Raw genomic sequence first — 10,586 nt, 5'->3', positions numbered from 1 at the left:
GATGTATGAGAAGCGAATGAATGAATAAACTCTTTTCCGTTGTATGTTTTTGCCGGTACGATGAGTTGCAGTTTATAGGATTGGTGGAATACACACGGGGAACATCTGGTAGAAGTATTATCGGATTTTCTTTGTGTTGGTGAGAATGGTTCCAGAAGCATTAGGCGAGGAAATTTCTCAATTTTTCATTTAAATATGATATTCTATTATGACTTAGGATCAAAATTCATAGATTTGCACAATAAAGGTTGCTGCACCCAGTGCAAACAGCTATGGAAGCAGCATGTTCCGATATTTTTCTGGTCGGTCTTTGATATTTTAGGATGTTTTTTTTAACTAAGCGAAGCGCTCATAATCAAGCCGCCGTGTAAGGGTCAAGCTAAAATCAACCCGACTGCACCTTCGGTGGCTCGTTTATGAGCAATTTTTCCTGCTGGGAAGGTGTTTTAGGATGATAGCAAACCAATGAGCTGGATTACCGAGGTGAAGCAATCACTCACACAACCACTGTACGATACACGCAAGTACACGCAAGTAGTGACGTCACTACTTGCGTTTACGTTGATTTTTTGGTTTACTAATACAACCCTATTTCACGATCTGCGCCACCTCTCTCTGTACCTCATTGATAGCAAACTACCACACACATTAACTCCTGTTTGCACTGAAGAAACTTGATCAAATATAGTCGTTCTAACAGAAAAAAAGGCTCAGGAATCGTTTGGAATTGGTTTCATCTTTGGAAGGATAGTCCAAGTTAGGTGTTTTGGCACTTTCGCAAAAAAACCTAAAATCTTGTATATTTCTCAAAATTTTTAATCGTGATGATAAAAATTATCCATAGTTGATTTGCAATTGAAAAACATCTCAAGAATCCGACAAAAATTGTTTCAAATTGCACAGATATATGCTAACTTATATTTTTAACTAATTTGCCTAAATTTTTCAGAAATTATTACAAAAGAACCGTATCAGGTTTAACGATTTATACCCCGTACAGAATATGGCTTATATAATGTAATATAGGCTGTCTTGCAATGAGCACTCATACATTTAGTTTCCACTGGAAATCCTATGTATGAGTGCTCATTGCAAGACAGCCCTATATTACATGATATAAGCCATAGTCTGTACGTGGTATTAAACAAGTTGAGAGTTATTTTTTTAGGATAATGATAAGAGATTTTGGAAGATGAAACTAGACTCTGTGTGTAAGAGTCACGTCAAGAGAAAAACAGTGGAACTCATGAATCCCACCTGGTATTTCCCCAAGAACTCTCTTGCAAATGATGAAAAGCTGCAGCATACAATTTGGAGAGTACCTCATCGGTGGCGCTCAACAGTGTGATCGCGCGGTAGTTGCAGCAATCCAACTTGTCGCCCTTTTTGTAGATCGGGCATACGACACCTTCCATCCATTCGTCCGGTAATATCTCCACCTCCCTAATCTTGGCGATTACCCAGCGCTTCACCACCGTATTTTAATAGCTCACTTGGTAGTTGATCTACACCAGTTGCTTTGTTGTTCTTCAGCCGGCTGATCTCTTCCTCAACTTCTTGAAGATCAGGGACCGGGAACCTGTCGTCTTCTGCGCGTGCTTCAAGGTCTGTTGCCGTGCTATCTTCGTTTTCTGCTACATCACCGTTGAGGTTCTCGTCATAGTACTGCTTCTACCTCTCAATCACCTCACACTCGTTCGAGCACATATCGGATTGCGGCACGTAGCCTTTGCGCGAACTATTTAGCATCACGTAGAACTTCCGAATGTCGTTTACGCGGTACAGATTTTCTATCGCCTCGCGATCTCGGTCTTCCTGCTGAAGCTTTTTACCTAGTGCCGCTGCAGCAGTACTACCTATGGCGGAAAGGATGTCCCTCCAGCCATCTTCAAGAGTAGCTCTTCCGTGGGTAGTGCAGCTTCCAGCTGCTGCGCGTAATCCTGGGCAACTCCGGCGTCCCGTAATTGTTCAATGCTGGGTCGTGGTGTTCGACTTTGACGGGTGTTATGCACCGTCGAGAGTTTTGAGTGCATACATACTGCAACTAAGTAGTGGTCAGAATCTATGTTCGCACTGACGTTGATAATGTCGGAGAAGAATTTCCCGTCGATTAGAACGTGATCGATTTGGTTTTCTGTGTGTTGGTCAGGTGATCTCCAGGTGGCTTTGTGGATATCCTTGCGGGGGAAAAAGGTATTTCTGACTTCCATACCACGGGAGGCTGCAAAGTTCACACATCGTTTGTCGTTGTCGTTCAATACGGCAGGTACGCTGTTTGGCCCGATTGCCGGTTTGTGCATTACCTCCCGTCCTACCTGAGCGTTCATGTCGCCGATGACGATTTTGACGCCTGCTCCAGCTGCGCATACGTTTTATTCTATCTCGTCGTCGGGCAGCACATTGTGTCGAAATGAGATTCGGCACAGCTTGGGCACATCCATCGGCATATCTTCGGCACAATTTCGTAGGCATTGAATTGTTGTAAATAAAATGGGACCCCTTCTGGAAAACTGTCATTGAAGTTGTTCACAACATTACGTACTGTATATTCAGGAACATCCTCTAATTGAATATATCAGAGAAGCTCAAACCAGCAGTTCACTTATAGATCTAAATACAAAATGTAGGTTCTAGAGTGGGCTCAAGAGAAAGAGGCAGTTAATCAGACCCCAAATGATGCTGCAACCCACACAAAACAAACTACAAAAGTCTATTCATCATCCTCTATAGACGGTCTCCAACAATGTTCCCCACCGGTTCCAACTCTTTCCAGCCGCTGATAGACCGTTGCTTTCACATCACGAAAGGCTAGGTTTCTGGCTTTGAGGGCATTATAAAACCCTAAAACACAGGAAATTATCCTATGAACACAAAACACCAAAAATTCGCACCAATGAATGGGGAGAAGAGCTCGCGCTTTATCCACGAAATGTTAGCAACAGCGAGTTGACATCTTCACTCTCCCCATCCAAATCGCTTCAATTGGGTTCCCTGATGGTTCATTCTCATCCCGAATTGTTGATATATAGTAATATGTTGAAACCGGACCGAATCAACCGGCCAGCAAGCCGCTGGTAGACGATCGATTCAACATTCCCGGCGAAGTGGATCTACTACTTGGGGCCAGCGTGTTCTACAACCTTCTGCATTCCGATCGCATGTGGTAGCTGGTTTATATGAATCAAAAAAAAACTCCACATTACAAGCTCCACTGTGCTTCGTGTCGCATGTTGACCCCGAGGACGAACCATCGTTGAGCCAGCTAGTCTCTAAGTTCTGGGAGATCGAAGATTTCAAGCCCAGTCAGCATCTAACGAAGGAGGAGCAGTTCTGCGAGGAGCTCTACACTAAGACTACGGTGCGCGATGCCAGCGGACGCTACATAGATAAACTGCCGTTCATCCGCGATCCTACAGCGATATGAGAAACCGGCTACTCCGTATTGACACAGTTTACGGCAATGCAACGGCAACTGCAGCGGGATCCGGAAAAGTACGTACTCTACCACAAGTACGTGGAAGAGTTCCTTGCAAACAACCACATCACGAGAATTGCACCCAATCCAAATCACCCGAAGATCATTTACCTGGCGCATCACGGCGTCATCAAAGCTGAAAGCTCTACTACGAAGCTTCGAGTGGTGTTCAATGCAGCAAAGAAATCATCGAAAGGACTGTCGCTCAACGACCTGTTGGCGATCGGACGCATCGTGCAGGATACGTTGTATAACCTCCTGATTAACTTCCGATTGTATCCGTTCGTACTCACCGCAGACCTTACGAAGATGTTTCTTCAAGTGAAGGTGACCGAGGAAGACAGTGAACGAATCCGCATACTATGGCAAGAATTCGGACAACCTATGGCGGAATGCGGGCTAAACACCGTCATGTTTGGCATGTCCTGTGCTCCTTTCTTGGCAACCAGAACGTTATATCAGCTAGGAGATTCATCAAAGATTACTATGTTGATGATCTACTTACCGGTGCAGCAACACGCGAGGAAGCCAAGGAAAAACTTCAGCAGATTACTGAAATGATGAAGCGAGGAGGATTTTAGATCCGAAAGTGGGCGTTCAGCGACAGGGAAGTGCTAGACGATATACCGCCAGAAGACAGAGCAGTCAGCGTAGTTCACGCGGTAGGCAGTCAGGAGACCATCAAGACACTCGGCGTCCAATCACAACATCGGGAAGATCTCTTCACCTTCAAGGCATCTGATGATCCCATCAAGGAGTGCTTCACGAAGCGAGAAGTACTATCCACCATCGCCAAGATCTTCGATCCTCTTGGACTCATCGGACCAATAGCGGTGATTGCAAAAATGATGATGCAGGAGTTGTGGAAAATCCAAATTTATTGGTCTGAGCCGCTGCCAAATCAGTTCAACCACCGGTGGCGTACATACTTGGTGCATCTACGAGATGTCTGACAAATCAAGGTCCCACGCCGGTGCATAAGCGTCCCACAGCCGGTACAATATCATCTCCACGGGTTTTGTGACTCGAAGTTTGTGTGGGTCACTCGAAGTATATGGAGCAGCTGTATAATTACGAGCGATCGACGAAAACGGCGATATCAGTTCGCACCTACTTGGGTCCAAATCGTGCGTGGCGCCCATCAACAGGCCATCGCTACCTCGATTGGAGCTGTGTGCAGCAACCTTGCTCGCAGAGCAAGCTGTCAAAGGCTACATAGCAATTTTTGTTTGCTTCGCGACCAAAGCAGTACATCTCGAGGCGGTCTCCAAGCTCTCCACGAAAGCATTTTTGGCAGCCATGCGACTGTGGGCATATGTACAGCGACAATGGCACCAATTTTTTGGGAGCAGACAACGGAATGAGATATTGGTATCAGAAAATCAGTTCATCCGACCACAAAAATCGTGTAGCGGACTTCCTAGCGATGGATGGTACACAGTGGCATTTCAACCCACTCGGCTCGCCACATAGGACTTTGGGAGGCAGCAGTCAAGTCGGCCAAACATCATCTAAATATAGTGACGCAGAAAGCTCGGCTCACATTCGAAGAGTTCGGAACGTTGCTCCCCGAAATCGAGAGTATCCCGATCAAAAAGTCCCCTTACACCAGGGGACTTTTTGATCGGACGACCGCTAACAGCCATCAACGAACAGGATTATCTTTCAAGTCCTGACGAGCCATACGACGTTAGGTTTCGTTACGTCAACGAGCTCCGGCAACACTTTTGGGACCGTTGGAGCAAGGAGTACGTTCCGGAACTGCAACTGAAGGGACTTACGACCAACACATCCGAGGAAGGTGATCTGGTCCTGGAAGGTAACAGAAATTGCCAGTCAATCGATGGGTCACCGGCAGGTTTTTTGAGCTATTGTACAAATTAAGTTGTTTTTCAACCTTCATTTGCCCCCTAATTTAAGCACAATCATAAGCCATTTACTCTTTTTCAACTACCAATTTTATGCACACATCTAAACTTGTCTTCTTTCCTTTTCAAATAACTTGCATGCAAGTTTTGAGTGTTTGACCGAGTGTGAACTCGTTGTTAACTCATGTAACTCAGTCGATATTCATCTTATTTTACTACTACTACACTACTATTGTGGAGCATATATTGTGGCTGTCAACTCAGCAGAATCAAAACAAATCTAATTTTCTGCTGCTGCAGTTGCTTGATAGTAAGACTAATTAACTATTGTTTTTTTAGCATTAATTAATTAATCATTTTAATTCGTTTCAGGTTGAAAGCCTATTGGTTGGCTGAAACATATGTAATATAATAATCAGATAATCAGAAGCATAACGTCTACAATAATATGTTAGTCGATTGAAATCTGCCGAAAATAAATGAGGGTTAAGTTGATTCTTTACATAGAAATTTGCATTTCATCTAGTTATGATTATTGTCAATAATACTTACATTTCTATGAAGATGGTGCTACCTATTTTACATTTTATGTGATACCAATCATCACCGAAGCCAACCTTGAATCGTAGACCAGGTCCATTATCAATGCATACACTCGTTCCGAAAAGAGGCTCTATGGTACTACTTTGGGTACACTTTGGGAATATCTATGAAATTTATATTATATTATCCGAAAAATTGCCTTGAAATTCTGCACAGAACTTCCTTTGAGTTCTTATCAGAATTGCCATGTAGATTCATTAGGAACCATCTTCGCGATTCTTTAAGTACTCATCTACTGGTTGCTTGCAATCCTCCTCAAAACTTCCAAGGATTAATTAACATTCTCCTCTAAATTCCCTACGAATGCTGCCAACATTTCTTGGACACTCTGCATAGAATTCCCTTAGAATTTTTCTCGTGATTTCCATTCAGATATTCTCAGATTCAGATTTCTATTGACTTGCTATCAAAATAACATCAAATATAGATTCATATATTTGTAGAATTCCTTTTGAATTCTCCTCATAGTCCATTAACATTTTGCTCAAGATTCTGTTGGATGTTTCCATAAAATAATCTCTCCTCAGAATATCTGAATCCTTAAAACTCCCTATAATGCAGTGTTGAACTACCCGACACCTGTCAAAGGCAACTGACCACGACAATGCTATTATTACAGCAGTTAAATTACCGTTCAATATAGTTACTGTATTAGTATTTTAAATACGTTTGATTTCAACAGGATCATTTTGGAAGTTGCAGAAGGTTGAGATATTATGCTCCTCCAACAGACACACGTTTCCTTGACGCGTGCCATAAGTCATTGCTTTCTGAAGAATCAGTAGTGCTTGAGAAAATTCAACCTTCAAGATACCTAAGGGGCTGTTTATAAACTACGTAGACAGTTTAGGGGGGGGGGGGGGGTTGACAATCATCCACGGCCCATACAAATTTTAAAAATTTTGTATGGACAATTGTCTACGCAGGAGGTCAAGAATCCCAAAAAATGTCTACGTAGTTTATGAACAGCCCCTAATACGGATTCAGCTGTCACCAGGGGTTGAAACAGTTGACGTTTGTTTGTTTTCATACACTCATGCTCTACCGTCGTCTGTCTCACACAACACAACCGGTAGAATAACGTTCAAGCAAAATGAAAATTATCAAATAACTATCATATGACATTGTGTGATTTCGTTCTAATTCCTCAATTTGGTGTAAATTAAACCATTTTTTTTACTAGGACATCGTTGCTTGCTATTTTCAGAAATCACACAAGCACAATATCAGCAGCTCTTATTATGAGAAAAACTAAAATAAATACATTCGTGACGGTCTTCGGCGACAGTGTCGTATGACAGAGCCTGTCATATGACATTTTAGTTTGGTACTGTGCTATGATAGCTTGTTTTGCAAGTGTCGGAGGCAAAGGCAGTCGATTATCACAGAAAATGTGTCGACTACCGTGACCACTTGTGGCTGTCACAATGAAAAAGCAAAAAAACTATGTTAGACATGTTGTTGGGCGATGTCGAAGACGCAACTACTTTTCTAAAAACAATGAATCAAATCACCAATTAAACGCGAATAAAAGCTCATTCTCGTAAACTAACAACACATCCAGGTAGGGAAATGATTCCTCTACCAGTTGGTATAGTTAGTTTCTGAGAGTAAGCTTTTATTTGCTAGAAATCGGGGATTGAAGTCATTGTTTACAAAAGCAGTTGCGCCCAATCTCGAATCAGTCTCAAAATGTAGAATAGAAGAAGCAAAAATAAAACGGAAACTCCCTCGTTGGGTGCTCGTTAGTTGGGCCTCCGCTGGTTGGAGCATGACCAATTAAAACGCAACTGGATATAAAAATATCGTGTCAATTAAATTTGACAATCATACAAACAATCCTCCAAGGGGTAAGCATACGCGTTTTGAACTGCGCAATATATGTAATGAATGTAAACATTAGTTCGAAACATATGAGATTCATTTTAAATTCTAAAGGGTGATACGGTCAAAATTTGGTCAAGGGAAAACGCGTGTAAATCGGTGAAATCGTTTATTTAAAAAATCAAATTAAATTTCTTTTTCAAGTTCAATTAGTATAAAATTCAGGAAAAATATTCAGTTAGGCTTCCGCTTTTCCAAATCCGAATTACCGGGCCTTACGCTTGACCCCTGCCATCAGATTTTGTACAGCCACCTTGTCCACCTTCTTCGCCGCAGAAAGCCAGTTTGCCTTGAACTGCTGCTCGCCCTTAGCAGTTTTTTGGTCTTCTTTAGGTTCCGCTTGACAATAGCCCAGTATTTCTCAATTGGGCGGAGCTCTGGCGTGTTGGGAGGGTTCTTGTCCTTTGGAACCACCTGCACGTTGTTGGCGGCGTACCACTCCATGGCCTTTTTACCGTAATGGCAAGATGCCAAATCCGGCCAAAACAGTACGGAACAACCGTGTTTCTTCAGGAAAGGCAGCAGACGTTTATTCAAACACTCTTTCACGTAAATTTCTTGGTTGACAGTCCCGGAAGCTATGAAAATGCTGCTTTTCAAGCCACAGGTACAGATGGCTTGCCAAACCAGATATTTCTTTGCAAACTTTGACAGTTTCATGTGCTTGAAAACATCTGCTACCTTTCCCCTTCCTTTTGCCGTATAAAACTCCTGTCCCGGAAGCTGCTTGTAGTCGGCTTTGACGTAGGTTTCGTCGTCCATTACCACGCAGTCAAACTTCGTCAGCATCGTCGTGTACAGCCTCCGGGATCGCGCTTTGGCCGTCGTATTTTGTTTATCATCGCGATTTGGAGTCACTACCTTCTTGTAAGTCGATAGTCCGGCTCGTTTTTTGGCTCGATGCACGGTTGTAGACGATACACCCAGCTTATTTGCGGCATCTCGGAGAGAGAGGTTAGGGTTTCGCTTGAAACTACCGGCAACTCTCTTTGTCGTCTCAGCGGCTTCCGGTTTTCGATTTCCTCCCGATCCAGACTTCCTGGCTGTCGACAAACGTTCCCCAAACACTTTAATTACATTTGTAACGGTTGATTTGGCAACTTTTAGCGATTTTGCCAACTTTGCGTGCGAGTAGCTCGGATTTTCGCGATGCGCGAGCAAAATTTTGATACGCTGCTCTTCTTGCTTGGACGGCATTTTGACAACTGAAGAGTGAATTCCAAAATCAAAATAGGAGCAACATTCTACACACACACACCTTCAAAATGAGGGGTGTTCAGGTTTTTTAAATGCAAAATTGAAAGAAATACGTCAAGTTGATATTGACCAAATTTTGACCGTATCACCCTTTAGAAGAAGTCAAAAACATGTATCGAGCAAATTAGTATTTCAATTTTTCCAGTCAGCTTTAAGCGATTAATTTCAATCCGAAGTGATGTTTGTTAAATCTTCTCAACCGCAACAAAGTATGCGCATACCCCCAAAAAATTTTAGCCTTCTGTCAGTTGACTCAACTAACGAATCGAATTCGTTAGTTGGGCCGAAATGGTGGAACAACCAGCGAATTTAGACTGTATTAATTACACTATCCGATAGTATTTAAAATTACGATATCCGGATCAGGCAAATGCCATTTTCAATGAAAGATCTCACGCGATATTTACAGAAATACTTCTGTCACTATCATCGGATGAGAAAACGATGACAGAGATTTTCTTCAAAATTTCATCGATTTTTTTGTCATGACAGAACGTGGCAGTGCTGTGATCATCATGATTACTAGCTCATGATATTGCTATTAAAGTTTAAAGTTTAAAATCTTAAAACTATATTCATCCTACCGATTACTTACAGTTACTTGCTTAAATACATCTAAATTAGTTAGAAATGTTGATGTCAAAACTGCATAAGATTTATACTCTTGAGTGCTTGATCATTGGAAAATTACAAGAAAGCTAATGATCGCTCGTTTCGTCTCGTGATAGTGAGAGGATCTGTTTTCTCATTGTGACATGACGGCCGTAATATCTATTTTGGATACCTGCTGGATATCGGGATATTTTTATCCGCATAGAACCAGCACTAGTTCCTGGTTCGCAAATAAACGATCGAAAGTTAACAAATCGGTATTTTATTTGGAAAACTCAATAAGAGCAATTTTTGCATCTTGACTGATACGCGCATTGTGTCTATTACTTGTAGGCTTCATCATTTTCGAAACTTATAACGAATTCGTTTTTTACCGGTGCGAAACTGAACTTTTTGTCAGTGCCAATTTGTCGCCTTAAGAATTAGCTTACATTGATCTGTTCTTCTATATGCCAGAAAGCCTATTGGCTTTTTACACTTCAGTAACAAGCGTTTTATCTCTCAAATTAGTGTTCTACTAAATGCAGTTCCACAGTTATCAATTGAGAGGCTTCTATGCCAACCAATGTATGCATTTGTACATTGTATGCCAAGCACATTGATACTTTATGCCCAGAGGATTCGAGAGAATGTAGCCGCAGCCTACGACTTGGCAATACCCTGCCGACTAGGCTATCTGAGGCCCCTTACTTACATTGATCATCTTATGGATGAAGTTTTTCAATCCATGAAAAATTGCCTTTTCCAACCTCATTTCTCATTCACGAGGGTAGTTAGATGTTATGTGGACAAAGTAAAAGGGCAATTAGGAATCATTCATTTCATACGTTTGCTTTCAGCTAGCATTGCGTTTCAAGACGCTCCGAAGCTTTTCTGTTGTTACGTTA

This window comes from Ochlerotatus camptorhynchus, unplaced genomic scaffold, assembly GCF_037179485.1.
Source record: "Ochlerotatus camptorhynchus isolate MF236.1 unplaced genomic scaffold, CSIRO-AGI_Acam_v1.1 ptg000276l, whole genome shotgun sequence".
NCBI lineage: Eukaryota > Metazoa > Arthropoda > Insecta > Diptera > Culicidae > Ochlerotatus > Ochlerotatus camptorhynchus.
This window is presented reverse-complemented; position numbering follows the sequence as displayed.